This window comes from Schistocerca gregaria, chromosome X (genome assembly GCF_023897955.1).
Source record: "Schistocerca gregaria isolate iqSchGreg1 chromosome X, iqSchGreg1.2, whole genome shotgun sequence".
NCBI lineage: Eukaryota > Metazoa > Arthropoda > Insecta > Orthoptera > Acrididae > Schistocerca > Schistocerca gregaria.
Window position 1 is genome coordinate 40946573 of NC_064931.1, and position 17337 is coordinate 40963909.

The following is a 17337-nucleotide window of genomic DNA, read 5'->3' on the forward strand; positions in this document are numbered from 1 at the left end:
CGTATCTGCACTCCTATGTAAATAGCAAACTTCTGTGACTGGCTACTGGCGTCTTGCGATGGCTAGGGTAATCAAATAGCGTGACCTGCCCGATTAGTCGAGTTTTAAGTTCTTTAGATTACTGTGTGTTGTGACAGAAGTCAAACGTTCATTGCAGCCAGCCTCAGTAGAAGAACGAGGCTGTCGCATTTGTTTACACACACATTCAAAATGCAATGCATACTTCAGACCAGTTAAGGCGTGATTGGTAATAACATTAAATAGGACGCCCGGTATAATACGAAAAAAGTATTGGTTTCACGACGAGAGCGAGTACTTACTGCCCACAGTCCCATCCGCGATTGCCACGCAAGTTCAGTAGGTACTCTGCCTGGCTATTGCGGACGTTGTCCTGTGCACATAGCGAGGCTTCCGTCTTACTGGAGGCGGCTAGTGTTCTTCGAACGTCGTTCAAGATCCGTGCCTTTCCTATCTGCCCATATTAACGGGATGGGCTGATAAGTTGAACTCACACCAGCCACCATCATCGCCACCGACTTAAAGTTCCCACACTTTTCATGTTCCTTTGTGTTTGCAAATGGAATTCCCTGATTACCCTAGATGTATGATGCACTCCTGACGTTCCAATACATATAATTACATTGCATACTTTTCTGTTGCTTTTCAGTATAATTGTAAAAATATTGCCATTAAAATATACAGCAGTACATTTACACATTTTCCAGCACTTTCATATAGTGGAGAATTTTTTTGTATACGCTTTGCTCGGGTGATCAGATCACGATGCAGTACAGCGTGTACATGAGACCAGCCAGTGTTCTGCCTTGTATTTTGAGGAGTGATTATTACGCAGCAAATAGCTGGGTCCCGGGGAAGCAGGTTCAAAGCCCGCACTATACTTTCTGTGATTTTATGATTTTACACAAGGAATATGGTGCGGCTGCTCCTTCAGAAAAGCCACACCCCATTTCTTTAGCAATTTAGTTTATTACCGAGATAATGTCCTCCATCTGCAACATGCCATTAACAAGACGTTAAACACTAACAAGAAGACAATAAAATTCGATAGCCAGTTTGATTCCCGAATCTAGATGCTCTAAAGCATTCCGCCTTGCAGTTATTTCGTCATGTCCATTCGGGCAGATGGGGAATTAAAAAACACCAGACCCTCTCTCATTTCCGTTGTTTCACAAAATGGCTTTAGACGAATGCCGGGACAGTTCTTTTGAAATAGCACTTTCGATTTAGTCAACCTCCCCCGTCCCGCCTTATCCGATCTTGCACTCCGCCTCTAAATAACCTCGTTGCCGATGGGACATTAAATCATAATATTCCTATATTTTTTGTGTTATCCAATTATCAGTTTTTAAATAATTGACTGGTTTGGCTCCCATTCCCACCACGGTCTGTTTCTGGGGATGGAGACAGGGGGGCAGTTAGATACTTAGAGAGAGGTAACGGGTATAAGTGCAGAAATTTCTGTTGCTGACTGAGGACACTGTACTGAACAAAATTAAATCAGTATTTACGTTACTTGCAGACCAATAATTATGGCTATAACAAGCGATATTGTTTTAGGGTGGGTAATACCACCAAGAACAACCCGTCAATGCTATTCTCCCCGGGACTCCAGGACAGATATTGAAGTGTGGACGCAGAACGTTTAGTCTATACTGACGGGTGTAGTCCACGTAGTGGTGCAGTTACAGCCACGCAGGAAACATCAGGTCGTAAACGCTTATGTGTGTACATATTAGGGTACCACATATAAAAATATCTGCACTTAACCCGTTACGCTATATAATCAACCAGGCATTGCCAGCCCACACACGAGTGCTGCTACATCTGCAACAATCCGACGCCTCGAGTTTGTTGTCGTTGATCATCCTCCGTACAGTCCCGACGTCACCCTTATATGGTTTTTCACCAGTTTCCAGAACCTAAAGAACACCATCGCGGACTTCACTTTGAAGTGCATGCAGAGGTGAGGTTGTGGCCCCGTCAGCCAAGTAAGTATACAGTGGCGGAGTTAACAAACTGGTCTCTCGAGTGGAGAGACGTGTTCGTCGACAGGGTGACTGCGTTAAATAATGAATATGTAGACATGAAGAATAAAGACGGAGAATGCTAGTAAAATGTGTTTTATTTATAAAACTTTGTTTCCACGTAAGAAATAAGAAGGCATTACTTTTAAGCCTGCCATCTTATATTCCAAATGAGTCGTCGTACGGTGTGATGAGGCTTTGCTCAAGATATTACTGGATTCATTTTACGACAGGTGTTTTAATGCGTAAAGAAGAAAGTCTCCATTCCGTTTTTTGTTTCATAATTGTTCAAATCGTTCGCCGCCTAAAATTAATACGGTGCAGAGTACCATTCGTGTTGATAAATAGTTTTAATTCCTCTCTGATGTGAAGCTTGTTGTAGCTGCAGTTTTCTGAATTCGCCAGTTCCCCAGCAGTGACTAGTGACGTGGTGACCGACCATCTGAGGGTCATCTCGATTCTCTTTTCCGTCTTCGCAACTTTCATCTTTTGATAAAGAAGTTGGCACAACAGTTTCTAGCAATCATCTTTTTTACAGTGAAGCCAATTTATGCTATCCGAGGGGTACGCGCGTAATATTTTTAACACATCACTATACAGCCTTTACGGAAGTAACGTCAGATTTCCTATTCACTTAGCTGATACGAGGTAAATAGTAGCATCTGAATAGAATTTCGGATATAAGGGCCCGGGTTGTGTTACGAATGAAGCACACACGTGTTATTCGTACGTCCGAAAATGGCGCCGGTGTCCGTGATCGGCGAAGCTTGAAGCCCAACTGGATCGGTGACACGCACGCGAGTAGCCACTGGGAACAGGCGCTCGTTTGTGTAGGGAATAGCAAGCGTAGCGTGCAGTCCAGTGGTTACCCCGAAACATGTTTGTAACTGTAGTTTGTTCCTACCGTTCACACGTGTTTTTTGTTTAGGATGTTGTAGCTTATAGACAAATTTTCTTTTTTATGCTCATGGTATGCCACAGAAGTTTCCAATCCATTGCTTTACTCGACCTCCTTTCGTCTCGCGTTTGTGCATTACCAACATTCTCTACGCTTCTTAGCTGCATATTTTGGAAAATTTTCATCTTTTGAGGATTTCCCGCTTACCTTTGTTTCACTCTAACAACACAATGGTCGTAATGTAAGTTTCCAGAAACGTCTTGCTTAGTTGCAGGGAGAGTTTAATTCCAGCCTGTCTCGTAGAAAGCTTTCTTCTCGTGTGGTAGTAAGCTTTTGTTTGTCTCCTTTGGCGTGGCTGTCGTAGATCTTTTTTTTTTTTTTACTGTCTTAGTGTTTCACTCTCTGCTGCTTTACATTACTTGTGACTCATTGTAATTGACACTCACCCCAAATTATCCGTGGACCACGACAACCAGGAAATCCTTGTTAATAGTTTCGCCTCCCATTTTCAATTCGTTATGATGAGATTGTAGGGAATCCACTTATTCTGAGAAATCGCTGGAAACTTTCCTTGTAAAACTCTAAATAAATCAGGATGAGCAGAGCCTGAGAGGAAGATGATGGCTGAAGCCGCCACCTGCTTATTCGTGCGCTGTTGAGGTTGCGTAATTGTTTCCTGTTCTCAGTCCTCTCGTGGCTGTGTATTCGCAGCCGTGCGCAATTTTGACAGCACTCGGCGCTTATTCGGAATATGAGATTTACTTTCCTGGCAAAGCTTACGATCACTTTGCAGATGTGGTGGGTTCCGTACTGTAGTTTTCAGTGCAGTGCTAAACTTGACTTTTGTTGTAGCAGTAGCAGTGCCGGTCCTGCTGGCTGAGGAATTGCGTGTGAGCCTTTTGGTCGCAGAGCCGAAACTAACCGTCTCTTGCTGTGAATACTGAGGACTGTAATGCTAAAGTCCTAGAGCTGTGAGAAGTCCTTGCCTGGATACACATCATCACCACTTCAGTCGTCCAATGTCAATAAGTATTTCACGATGTGTTTTCTTACACATCGTGAAATACTTATTGGCATTGGACGACTTACTTGCATGTCTGAAAGAACACACACTGTTGACGGATCGTAGCTGCACGAAATATTTCGAAATTTATTCGCTGTTTCCGATTTCCTGGACGTCAGCTGTATTTGGGATATAGGGCAGATGTACTACCCGATGTAACATACCAAATTTTGTGCTGGCACGGTACTTGAACTCGGATTTGCTCTTATCGGGAGCGGATTTAGCGGACTAAGATATAAGGATGTAGAGCGTGTCGCATGTGGAAGTTTGGGGCGGTCGGGGACCGTGCACGGATGCCCGAAGCTGTTAAGGGACCCACTCGCGATAAGCATAAGCGGTTTGGCACAAATTGTTCTAGGTCGCTGTTGGATAGTAGATCTAAATCTAATACAGCTGATTTCAAGGAGTTCTCGGTCGGGGAATAAATTTCGAAGTACTGCAGTAATGTGAGTTGTAGTTTGAGCTTCGTTTATTCAAAGTCGGTGGTGAAGTCGCCATCAAACGGTAATACTTGTTTTAGTGAATGGAAAACCACAGTGCGCAGAGAAACATGCTACAGAGTAACATACAGTGCTACTACTTTTTTTCGGCAGTAGACTTGTTCATTAACTTCTGGCACGAGAATGTATGTTTAGAAATCTTCCTAAACAACGTGCGGTGGACTCGTGCCTCCACCTGGAGGAAATGGCGGAACTTGGTTAACGGTTGAAGGGACTGGCCCCGCCCTGCTCATAAGAAAGTGGATGGCAGGTTTTGCGCTCACTGCTTTCTTTGCATCGTAGGAAATCCTGGCTTTCCAACACGGCGGCGGATTTAGTCGCCTAGGCATCGTTTGTGTGGTGGACTCCAGTGTCCGCGAACCATTGGACTGCTGTGTTTGTCAGCCACTCCAGGCGCAAGCAAAATACTTGTTATTTTTATCACCAGTCCACTACACTTATTATATTTTTGCCGACACTGTGCATCCTATAACCTATTTTTGAAGACACTGTTCCATCCAACTCATCGTCCATTGCATTTGCACCCTGTTACAGAGTTACACAGTCGTCGGTAAACCTCGAAGATTTTCTTTTTTCTCCCTGAACATTAATACCCTCTCCAAGTTTGCTCCTAGTTTTCTTTACTGAAAGAATGCGTTCTCCAGATATTCTACAGGCAGTCCAGTCCTCTTCAGAAACTGGGATAGCGGCTCGCTGTGGTATGAACCTTGACGCGCTTAATGTTTTCGATCAACCGTTTTCTTTTAAGTTATAAACGACATCTCGCTTTTTCCAGAGAGATACTAACGCAGTCGTGTTGGTTTTATGGTCCCAATAAAACCGTGTTTTAATTTCGTACGTTCCAACAGTCCAGTCTCCCATTGAGAAGAGAAATGAAGGTCGGCATGGCAGATCTACATTCATAGAGTTTCTAAAGACAGGGTCTCACTAGGATAATAATGTAGTCCAGTGCACAATGATTTAGTAAATAAACGTGTTGTACAGAATTAACCTGCCGAGTAGTAGACTAAAATTATTTAGTGTCACCGTAGAAGTGTGTTCAGCGGTGTCTACTCGGCTCGTTGATCACCTCATTTTCTTCATGACTCCTTGTGTTGATGGTATTACGATGAAACTTATTAAAAACTTACTTGAAAACAGGAATAATGGAATGCGAAATGCCACATGTACAAAAATAAACCAGCCAGGGCAATCGCAAACGATAAGTTTGAAAAGAAAATGACAGTACCTGACGTGTGAAAAAAAAATAAAAGAAATAAGATTTGCATTTTGCGTAACAGTTAACACCTTGGTGCAAAAGGTTGCTAGGGCCCTTAGACTGCACCCTGTTTCTATTTCTAAATTCGTTTTTGCTATTCTTTTGATGAGTATCGGTACACTGGGTTTTAGCAAGTAGTTTTTGTAGTAAGATACTGAATCGGATTCTAACATTCTTCTTATGCAAAATGATTCTTGTTGATCTCAACTTCGAGTTCTTCGGTACGCTCACTGGAGGCTCCATGCAAATTTCTTAATCCAGCCAACTCTAGTATGTTTTTTTCTGTCGTTTATAATCCTTTCTCAATTCAGGACACGTTTTGCTGCAAAATATGTTGATCGATCCACTCTCGTTTCCGTATCACTTCGGAATGCACACTCAGCAGCATTAGACTCTTGACGACCAGCCGAATCACATCTGGCCACGCGCCTACCGACTGTTTTGCCTTTTGGTAGGAATACTGAGTCACTAAATTAACTGTCAGGCGTGAAGCACCCTTTAGAGATCCATCGTTGTTATCAACCAAATTGTTGAGTTCGTACACAGTCATAAATTTCGCTTTAATAGCGTGTAAGGAAGACATACATTTTTCAGCAAAGACGAGGATGGGAAGTGTCTATACTGCACGACTCCCGTGTGTCGCAGTAGTTGAGTAGACTCGGATGTAGGAGGGAATGGGGATGAAATCCCCATCCGGTCCTCTTGATTTAGGCTTACCTTTCTTTTTGAGAATCACTTCGGGGCATGCCAGAGCGTTACCTTAATCAGTACAACTACCAATCCATCTCTGTCGGAAATATTCTGCCGTCTCTAAGCCCTCAACACTGACCATTCATCCGTCTTGTGCTGTGGAGATGCCACTGAAATCGCTTGTACATTCGAGCACGCGGTCTGTGTGAGTGAAGCCTGTAAACTGTGTAGCACCTTCCGGAGGAGTTAGCGCCAGTAAGGGTCACTCGGCTACATTCGTGGTTTCAGCTCAGTTCTGTGCCTTCGCTAATTGGACTATCCTGACGGCTGAGCGAAAGGACGTCACGACTAGCGGTCCGGTGCATTTTTACTCTCGACCTGTCGCGCTTGCTTCCACGATTGTCGACGAAGGGGAAAGGGTCTATGAGTACGTAACGCTTCACACAACACAAGCCGCGCCCGTCCTCCTTTTACAGCATTTGTATCACAATAAGGGGCACAAAAAGTTGTTCACCCCCGGAGACTCGACACCACCTTTAGCCTCGTTAGTGGGCTCATTTCGGGGAGGAATTGTCTGCTAGTGTCTTCAGGTATGCCTAGAGGCCGCCGCGCCTTCGTCACAGCACGTGACACACAGAACTTACAGGGGCAGCGGGGGACGAGTTAGTATTTCAGACGAATGTGATAAATCGTAACTGCGCGTTTAAAAGAATGCAAGCACACGACTAAGTTAAGACGTTTAGTGGGTACCTTTTCACTGATTATTAATTTTCCGAGTTAAGGTCACTATCTTTACGTTTTATTGCATGTCTGCATATCTTTCCTCGTAGACACATTGATACACCAACAAACTGGGCAGCTTTATTCAACATGTAGTCTAGGGCATGTCAAAACACACGTCCTTTCCACCATTCTGTCAAATCTCCAGGGCGACCCAGTTTACTGTACTCATTCCATACAACGAAAGTTACATTATGACCACCGTATACCAGCTTACACCATCTTCAGCGCTCCCGAGCGACCGTATGGGTGACTAATTTTTCTCCAGCTAGTCTATGCTTCTTTGTATCTGTACACGGCACTGAAGCAAACAAAGACGACGAAAAAATGTGTAAACCGAACAGTAGACTGAGTAACTTCGCTCATTGGCCTAGCACCTAACGACAACGTGGGAGTGTTCCGGAATTAAGTCAGTTATACACGGCCGACTTTCCGATCAAAATAGACTACTCGAAGTGCGTGTGCCGTTCGAACCTACGGATAAATCAGCAGCCGTCAACGTCGCGAGTATTTCAGTGATCAGTATGTTGTGCCGAATGTTCAGTTCCAAATTTCCGAGAACGCAGCGCATGCGCAGAAACGGGGAACTGTGGCAGCGTATGCTAACATAGGGAGTTAACGTATTCTGACCGAGCTAATTCCTATAATAGCAATGCGTTTTGTGCTTCCGTGTCTTCTTTCTCTTTATTGTATTGTTTGTTTTTTGTGGCACAGTGAAAATGTTGCACGAATCCTGGTATTTTTCTGTGAGTTTTCTCCTACGGGAGAGACGAAATATTTAAAAGCGAAATGGTATTTTCGTTTTACGTAAAAAAAAGCCTACACTTTTCATTAATAAAGAACGTAAATAAGTGATACAATGAAAAAATTTCAGAACTGAAAAGTCAGAATTATTAGACCAGAAGAATAATTTTAGGCGGTATTTGGCACTTACTGAAAAGAAAGAAACAGGACAAGGTAGGGCTGCGCTGTTTGCTGTGTTGTAGATATTGTTTGATGTGTTCGCAAGTATATATTTCCTCGAGCAAATAAATATATAAGTACTGAAATGTTTGGACGACTCTTTCTATTCTTTCAGTTCTTAGGAGCGCAGAGAATTTAACGCAGGGCCTTTGTCAAGAATACCCACCACGAATTTTACTTTGATCATTAATAAACTCTGTTGTCATTGCTTCTTCGTACATTTTGTTACTATATTTAGATTTATTCGTAAAAAGGACAGTCACTCATAACCTCATTTTCACCATTCAGGTGCCAAACTGAACAGTAGACAGCACTCACTAGAGACACAGTTTTGGCGCTGGCGTGAAACGAAAATGACCACTCGAACCAGACGAAACTCAGTACGGGAATAAACGGCCGTGGGAGCTGCAGTACACCCACTTGTTTTCAGTAGCCAATTAAGACAAGAAAGTCGATAGTGTCAGGAACATGCAATCAAAACCATCATTTGTGGTATCGCTGTTCGTTTCTCGTTCGACTGAGCGACACCCGTGAAGATGGAAGCACATAATACATGCAGACGACTGCAGATACTAACAGCCCTTCGTCCGCCTCCTTAGCTAGGTGGCGAGCGTAGATGGCTGTTTTGCAGAGGATCCGGGATCAATTCCCGGATTTTTCCTCGGTGGGAGGACTGTTACGGGACGCACTCTGCCTCGTGATACCAATTCAGGACCTACTTGACCGAGTAGCAGCGGCTGCAAGATCTGGAAAGTGTACAAAACGACCGGAAGAGCGGTGTACTCAGCACATGCCACACCATACCGCATCTGCATGACGCTACACTGACAAACGATTGGAGACGGAGCGTGCGAAGCTTGTTAGTGTGATCCGCCAGACGATGGCAACACAAGCTGACATCTGTTACGTAGCTACAATTTTTTTTTTCACGTGATACTGCTCGGTTAGACGTTAACACTGTTTCAAGTCTTGTTTCTTATATAAAGTCATGGAAAAAATAGTCATCCACTACTGGTCATATAGAATAACTTGAGTTATTAGAACCAAAGATGTTATTTGGTAAAATAACGGTATGAGATTTCCGTCCTAATCTGTACATATAAAAGGATTAACTAAGTTAGCCTTCTGCATAAAGTAGTCTTACTTCGTATTTCATGTTTTCTGGCCATTTTTACTCCCCACTCTTCTCATCCAGAACAAAATTGGTGATCCCTTGATGCTTCAGAACGTGTCCTACCAATCAATCCCTTCTCTTAGGTTGTGCCACAAATTCCTCTTCTCCCCAATTGTATTCAGTACCTCCTCATTAGTTATGCGATCCACCCATCTAATTATAAGCATTCTTCTGTAACTTCTATTCTCCTCTTGTCTAAACTATTTATCGTCCATGTTTCACTTCCATACATGGATACACTCCATACAAATATTTCAGAAAAGACCTCCTGGCACTTAAATCTATACATGATGTTAACAAATTTCTCTTCTTCAGAAACGCTTTCCTTGCCATAACCAGTCTACATTTTATATCGTCTCTACTTCGACCATCATCAGCAGTTATTTTGCTTCCCAAATAGCAAAACTCATCAACTACTATGTCTCATTTCCTAATTTAATTCCCTCAGTATCACCTGATTTAATTAGACTACTTTCCGTTATCTTAGTTTTGCTGTTGTTAATGTTCATCTTATATCCTCCTTTCAAGACACTTCATTCCGTTCAACTGTTCTTCCAGGTCCTTTGCTGCCTCTGACAGAATTACAATGTCATCGGAAAACCTTAAAATTTTTATTTCTTCTCTCTGGATTTTAATTCATACTCCAAATTTTTCCTTTGTTTTCTTTACTACTTGCTCAGTATACAGGTGGAACAACATCGGAATAGACACATATTCGACACATAAAAAGGTGACCCGTCTTTCATTCCCACGAGTGTGACACGGGATGTTTACGTTTGGTCCGCATTTGTTTGCACGGATCGGATTCGCGAAAGCACAGTAAGGTATTAAATGATACTGGGCGACGTCAGTGAGCACGATGAGCGCTTGTGGACGAAGCTGACTATAGCGGTGCGAGTGGCGTGAGTGTTTTGGCGCTGTGAGCACGAAGGCCCTACGAACTGCGGCGTGCTGGCTGTGCCGGCGCTTTGTTCTCGGAGCTGAGCTGGGCTCGCCTTGGGGCGTTCGTGGCTGCCGCGCCGATCTCGCCCCTTCTCCCGCTCTCACGGAGCAACGCCCACGCGCCTTCGTGTCCGAGACCTGCCCGCGGCCGGAGGCGTGGCTGCGCTCTCTCTCTCTCTCTCTCTCTCTCTCTCTCTCTCTCTCTCTCTCTCTCTCTCCCCCTCTCTCCCCCTTCCCCCCACCCCCCTCCATCGCTCCATCTCCCCTCCCCTCACCGCTCCCGGCCCTACTAGCGCGCGCATGTGTCTGCTTGTACGGCCGCAATTCGCGCAGTCGATGCTTACGACTCGCGTCGATGAGTTTGCTGCTACGCTGCTCTCGCCTCCTCAGATATGTAGAACATCTGGATACTGGGCTAGTTATGTATTGTTTATTTTTGAAAAATCTAGTTGCTTGCGAGTAATACACAGTTGCTATTTAACGTAAGCGTATCAGGTAAACGATGTCTTGCGTGTGCATAATTTTCTGCGAGTTGGAGGCTCAGTACCTTAATACAATAAAGTGAAAACGGCAGGAAAATATAGGCAAAACAACGCATACGCGCAGTCATTACATCCAATACTAATGAAAAGTCCTACAGGACTTTTAAACGGGAATAAATTACAGAAACGTGTCGTTAAAAAAAGTAACACATTTAGTACTTAAGTATTTAATCGTTAGTCGCAGGATTTCCAAAAACATCGTTAATGAAAAATGAAATTGAAGAAAAATAGAGTTCCACCATCTAAATTTTGCCCCTACTTTCATTTGGAGAACAATTCTTTTCCAGCATGTCGAATATTTTTGCTTTCGTAAGTAGGCTTCAGCTTCACTATATCATTGATTCCGAGACCACAATGACGTAACAAGTACTACTCCAGTACCGCGAGTAAGGATAGCAACTGCAAAATTAGCTGATGACAGGGGTGATGGGACAAGCCAACTGATGGGGTACCAAATTTTAGCTCGTTGTAAATAGTTTTCATTGTTTCACAGCAAAACAAATGTTAAGTAAGCCACTGTAGTCCACAAAGTATTTTGGCTTTTTTTTACCTTAGTGTTGAGGTTAATTTTTCGTCAGGAGTCATTGGATACAAATACCTGTTTGATGAACCCTTTCACAAATTATGTTTGACTAGACCTGGGACATGTTTCGTCGTTCAATAAATGACAATTGATAAATGCCATAAAGAAACCTCCTCGAGCACTGTTGTGAAGGTATGTGTTTCAGCTTTCTAGTTTTGTAAATGTTGAAGTAGACTTTCTTCTCATTAGTTATTTTCTTCCAGCGCTAAGCACAATAATAAACTGCCACTATTCATTTTGAGAAACGTGCGTCGAACTGCTCGCGACTGAGGAAGCAAACAAGAACACCGTTCTGCAAGCTACTTGCAGTTCGCGAGCAGGAGCGCTGTCGACGCAAACGCCTTCAAATCAAAAGCTTCAACGCCTCGTTCCTCCGTACTGTTCTGTGATATGGCCTTCATTCCAGATTAGAAAATGATTTTGATATGTTGACTATATTTCGTACGGAGCAAAGTATCACCCAAAGTGATCCAGACGTATTGTAACCCACGACCAAATTATTAACGCGAAATTTTATCCGATACCTTACTAAATATCCAATTATCACAATAACTATGGTCAATAACGAAGAAATAGCCACTTCATAGTTGTGAAACTATTAGGTACTGAAAAATCCTCCTTTTGTGCAAATCGGTGTACTCCAAATTGAATGAAAAGTATAGTGAAGAAAACTCTTACACACGAAAGAAGTGGTTTTCAATTTGTTTTAAAAGGAAAAGGAGAACCTCTGCCGAAAAACTAAGTCCAGGAGTTGATGTAACTTTGATTCATTTACGTACAGTACCTTTTACAGCAAGAAAATGGGTAACTCATTTTCCGAGTGCCAACTTAGTCTGCGCGTATAGTACAAGCGATGCAAACCTCGTTCAGCAACAGGTACTTGTCTGAGTGAAAGGATGACATAAAACTAAAGCGACCATTTCTCAAACTGCAGGTATATTGTCCAACGAAACGCCAGCAGTACGAAAACATGGGGGACAGGCGCTGCAGTTTTATACTGAAAGTAATTTAACACGAAATGAGGATTCGTATCTAACAGAAACAGGTGAGGGAAGATGTCATATGAATCAACAAAAACACAAGACTAAACTGGGTGATACGGCACCTGTTCCCAAAACTTCTCCAACCTTCATATCATAAACAAATATCCCGTTCCTCTAAGGTCAGTAACGTTCCACGATAGTTGCGAATAGATGAACTATTGCGTAATTTTAATACAGTAGAGTCTTACGTAAAAGCAATTTTCCATAGCAGTGTACTAATATTGTTTAATTTTATTTTGTAGAAATAAGTCATGTGTGCGATGCTTTTATCAAAACTGCGAAGTATTGATTTATTTCTGTATTGATCTCAAGTGGTACAGGTTACGAAATGAAGGTGGCCACCAAAACTATAACACTATGAATGTTAGTTAAGTAATAGGAAGAAAATAATAGAGGCTTTATTATAATTCCAGTCACGGATCACAATATTTATTTGTAATCAGGTTATTAATTTCGGTCGGTAATGCCCATCTTCAGACCTATAAAATGCAATCACATAGAGGTAGCCCAATTTACAAAAAAACTCGTAAGCACACGAAAACGAAGCATAAAACACTGTACAACGTGCCCATACTTGCGGAGAAACGTGCTTCATTACACATATCACGCCATTACATGTGATGGTACAGTCAAATCATTAGTCATTTAAACTTTGTCAGACAAATAAAATTGTGATATGTAAAGAGCGGGCCAACGACCTTGCCGCCATGGTAACACCGGTTCCCGTCAGATCACTGAAGTTAAGCGCTGTCGGGCCCGGCCCGCACCCGGATGGGTGACCGTCCAAGAGCGCTGTTGGCAAGCGGGGTGCACCCAATCCTTGTGAGATACTTGAGAAGTAACGTCTCCGGTCACGAAAACTGGCAACGGCCGGGAGAGCAGTGTGTTGTCCCAGGCCCCTCTATACCCGCATGTAGCGACGCCTGCCCGCTGAGGATAACACGGTGATCGGTCAGTAGCGTTGGACCTACCGAAGCCTGTTCGGACGGAGTTGGGCTACGTAACAGAGAAATAAACATAAAAGCTGGAGGAGGTGGAATGACCGTACTGTGACGTTAATCGAAAAACAGTAGTATGTCTGGAGTAGTTTAACATACATGACGGGCCGTTTTGAGCTATACGTGACGCCTTGTAAATGGTGAACTTTCATCTGGCAGTGGAACGCTTAACCACTGTGCGGAGTACGTGTTCATTGTGTTACTTTGACCGCGTGTGAAATAACAATTAGCCGTTAACTGAACTGTCACTGTAAGGCTGGCTTCATTAACAGTTGAAAGGAGTAGGTTTAAGACGTACGAGTCGTTAGAAGGTACCCGGGGAGGAGAAGAGCTGCGTAACTTGGAAGTGGCCGTGTCTGAGGGCACGGGGTGTGTGGGAGCCTTTGTCGTGACGCGGATGCTGGCCGCGGCCGAGTGACACGAACGGTTAGGGCCCGTAATTGCGAGCAGCCAGATTATGCGGCGACCGGTCGCGCTTTTTTTATTTGCAGCGCGGCGCGGCTCAGACTGTAATGAGCGGCCGTCGTGATGGCCGCAGGGCGGGTCGTGGCGGCTCCGCCACTCGACCCCCCCCCCCCCCCCCCCCCCCGATCTAAACGGGCAGGCTGCCCTTTCTAATGGTGCTCTGTCTGCAATGGGACAACCGGCGTCACGAATATAAACTATATACGACTATCTGTGCACGTTTTCAGAGTGCGCGGCTTTCAGGCGGTGAAGTACCCCGAGTTGGCTACAGACAGCCACCTACAACGCGGCACGTTCACCCTACGTATGTGTGAGAGGTGCAAATTTCTCTGGCTGGCGGTGAATAGGTCAGTGCACTTCATTCGACGTTTTCTCTGGTGAGTTGAGTCCATCTCCGCGTTGTTCAGGAGAGTCTGCAAAATACACCTGAGCCCAGATATCTTCCCGCAACACGCTACTTGTAAAACTCGTTGGGGTATAGTGAATAGAATGGGTGTCCCAGCAAGTCGTATTTTATATACCGTTGAACAATTGCAACCGACTGCATTTCTCGAATGAAAGTTTCCCTTTTGCCATACAGGCTTCAAAAATCGTACATTTATCTTCTAGTTTGTCCAGAAAACTTGGGTAGCATTAGTCAGTCAATTGATCTTTTACAAAATGATCAGTTAGTAGAACCAGTTTGCACCTGATGTGAGAAAACAACTGCCTTTCCGGCCAACTGCATTCTTTCTTTTTTGGCGGGTTATCGGCTCTCTCTCGATGTTTAATTGCTATTTCGTTTCAAAGCGAAATGCAGGGCGCACGTCACATCCACATTGACAAAGAGGCAAACAAAATATGATTGTTTTTTAAAACTGGAACATGGTTGAGCAATACGATTTCGTTTTGTGTGTAGTCATCATTAAGGAAACACTGCGACAATTAAGCACACAAATGTGATGTAAAATGTACTGACTTATCTTTAGTTTTCCAATATCATATCGTGCGCTTCTTTCTGAGGATGTCTTTCATGTTGATGTTTTTTGTGTTGATCATCGTCGAGAGAAGTATGACACGTTTGAATCGTTACCAATTTCTTAACTGTTGCAAATGTAGTACAAGACGCCTAATAGACCTCCAGTGCTGTGAATGTACACGGAATTAAAAAGAAAAAGAAAAAGCATCGGAGTTTAATTGCCGTACACAAACACAACTACTTTTTAAAGCTCTACATGCAAAAGTATTTCTAAGATGGAGATGATACTGAACTTAACGTTGTTATGCAACATATACCAACACAGCAAAACCGAGATTTGATTTATACCAACGACTGCCCTTGCCAGGTTGAGAAATATCGTACCACTTCAAACACCTGTTATTGGGCTGTACTTCTGCCCTTATCGTCCACGCAACACGAAAGAAAGCAGTTTCCGCTACGTCTTGGAGCATAACGTAGTCGCTTATTCACGTCCCATTTTTCGCGTTGGCCATACGCGGCTAACGCACGGTTACCTCCTCACAAATGACGGTCGTCCACCTCTCGTTGGACTGCCCACTGTTAGCCGCTCTGCAGTGGGCTCTTAACTTTCCAAACACCATACCTTACATGTTGGACGACAATTCGCCAACAGCAGCTTTACTTTTACGTTTTATTCGTGAGGCTGGGTTTTATCATTTCATCTAAGTTTTAGCGCATGTCCTTTGTCCCTCTGAGTCCTCTATACCCTAGTGCTTTTATGGTGGAGGTTGCAGAGTGGCTGGCATCTCCTTTTTAATTCTCATGGTCAGCCAGCCATGGTTCAAAACCTGTGCAAAACTGTTAGTCTACTTAGTGACGCAGTACTGTTGTGCAGAAAACATGAGAACGTAGAGGTCGTGAAGTGTTTGTGGGGAGACTGTTCGACGCAGAGAAGAAACAACCAACACCCTAACTTCTTTACATATCAAGGTACAACAAATAAAACACCCGTTACACCTTGTATACTGTAGTGTTTCACTGATAGTCTTAGATATTGTTAAAATACACCGATTTTTCTGTATCCGCCCACACGGTTGCTGTTGTGTGTAATAATTTCTATGTGTCTCTTCGTATTCTGCTTCACATCTCATTGGACATCCTAAAATATTTGTCGTAGGTGATAGTTTGAAATGCAGATGTGAAAGCCACGGCTTTTAAGAAGCGATGATGTTACCTCAAATGAGACAGCTGAGAATTTCTTCGCATAATCTGGCACGTAAGTCGTCTTCTTGCTTTATCACATTCCAACGAACGAAAGTCTTCGAACGTCTTCTCTCATCGAGCGTAAAAAAAAACCCTATCTACAGGGGCAACAGCAACAACTATCACCAAATCGATTCCGTATAGTGATGGATTTTCTGTGTTTATGGTGGGATTTCGTCCTGTGGAAAATCCTCTAATACGGAAGCAACTAAACTCTTTCCTGTAGTCTCTACATGCACGATGTTGAAAGTAAGTAGCAGTGATGAGTTTTTTGAAGATGTGTACTAAAGTCATTCATAACAACAGATAAATTCTAGTACACACTGCTGGTCATGTGCGGTCCCGGTTTGCGTGTATGTGGGCACTGAAGATCACGTATCGTATTAAATGGCGGTAAATCACAGCAAGTGGACCAGTTGCTTTGTGGTAAATGATTGATCGGTGGCATTTTAGAAACAGCTTCGAAGAAAGTTTATCCGTTAAGTAGTATTATTTTTCTGATGCACTGGCTGGAAGTGCATTTTGGAACATAAGGATTTCTTTTTCAATATTTACAAAAAGCAGTTTTATTTTTAATTCAGATAACCGGCGCCATCTATAAGGCTATCCAGGCGATGTGAGATATCAATGCACGTAGCCGCTGTGTAGAACGACTGGAACACGTCACAAACTGTATTTCTGTTGATTTTTTCCGAATGGAGAAATACGAAAAATCAATTGAAAACGGGAGCTGTACGTTGTGGAGGGGGTAAAATATTAGGCTTTAGTAAGTAGTGTATACCAACGAGGGACAATTTTACAAAAGAGTGACACACGGAACGATTCTATGCTCTAGGTACATACCAACGGAATCGCAAATGCGACGGGAAACAGGCGAGAGGGACGGTTGATGTGGATATATACAGTAAGTGGCCAGAAGGCAGCAGTTTTATGGTAGGGTTGTTGCGACTGTCTCGGGGTGGGGGGGGGGGTGGGGGGGGGGGGTAAATAACTGACCGGTGAGCAGGGGCAAACTGCCCTCGTCACGACGCCTTTCTCATCAGACCGTGTCGGCGTATCCACTGCCCTCACAGCCTCCAGTTAAGTTGTGTTCTTGCCATTCTACATCATCTGCCGGTGTGATACGCAGTATCGCTTCCCAGAGTTGAGCCCGAGTAATACACAGGATGGCCGTGTTCGACGGCAAGGCA

General features: G+C 43.6%; 1 protein-coding gene across 2 annotated transcripts in view; it reads left to right on the plus strand.

Annotated features, from left to right (window-relative positions):
• LOC126297713 (neurogenic locus Notch protein) overlaps positions 1-17337 on the plus strand; it is a 349521-nt gene that overhangs the window by 83037 nt on the left and 249147 nt on the right. The window lies entirely within an intron of this gene.